Source organism: Sinocyclocheilus grahami, unplaced genomic scaffold, assembly GCF_001515645.1.
Source record: "Sinocyclocheilus grahami isolate Dianchi unplaced genomic scaffold, SAMN03320097.WGS_v1.1 scaffold257.1, whole genome shotgun sequence".
Classification (NCBI taxonomy): Eukaryota; Metazoa; Chordata; class Actinopteri; order Cypriniformes; family Cyprinidae; genus Sinocyclocheilus; species Sinocyclocheilus grahami.
In genome coordinates this window covers 276,978-277,780 of record NW_015505436.1, presented here as the reverse complement: position 1 = coordinate 277,780, position 803 = coordinate 276,978, and positions in this window count along the sequence as shown.

The window sequence follows — 803 nt, the reverse complement described above, 5'->3', positions numbered from 1 at the left end:
GCTTCCCATAATGGGGATCGCTTTATGGAGTGTATGGGCTGCATGAACCACCACTGAAACTCTTGAAACGGCGGCGCCTTCTATGATGTTTCCAGAGGTGGCGGCTGATGCTGCAGAACCTCCCAAAGTAGTGGAGTTCGCTGCTGGTTCCCCAGAGGCGATGGCGCCTGCTGCAACTTCTCCAGAGGTGGCGGCGTGTGCTGCAGAACCTCCCGAGGTGGCGGCGCTCGCTTCAACTTCTTGTACGGTGGTGGCGCCCAGCAAGGCACTCGCAGCCTGCCATGTCGTAGTCGAAGGAACCGTTAATGAACTCTCCTTATTTCCTAATGGTCCTACTGTAGAACCTCCAGAGGTGGCGGCATCCGCTGCAGAACCTCCAGAGGTGTCAGTGGTATCCACTTATGAACTCTCTACCTGTCCTGTCACGGCTATGGAGGCCGTCTGTGAATTCTCGTCCTGCCCTGTCACGGCTATGGAGGCCGTCTGTGAACCCTCTGCCCATCCTGTCACGGCTATGGAGGCCATCTGTGAACTCTTTGCCTGTTCTGTTCCGGTCAAGGAGGCCGTCTGTGAACTCTTTGCCTGTTCTGTTCCCGGCCAGGGAGGCCATCTGTGAACTCTCTGTCCATCCTGTCATGGCTATGGAGGCCATCTGTGAACTCTTTGCCTGTTCTGTTCCGACCAGGGAGGCCGTCTGTGAACTCTCTGCCTGTTCTGTTTCGGCCAAGGAGGTCGTCTGTGAACTCTCTGTCCATCCTGTCTCGGCTATGGAGGCTGTTTACGAACTATTACCCTGTCTCAAC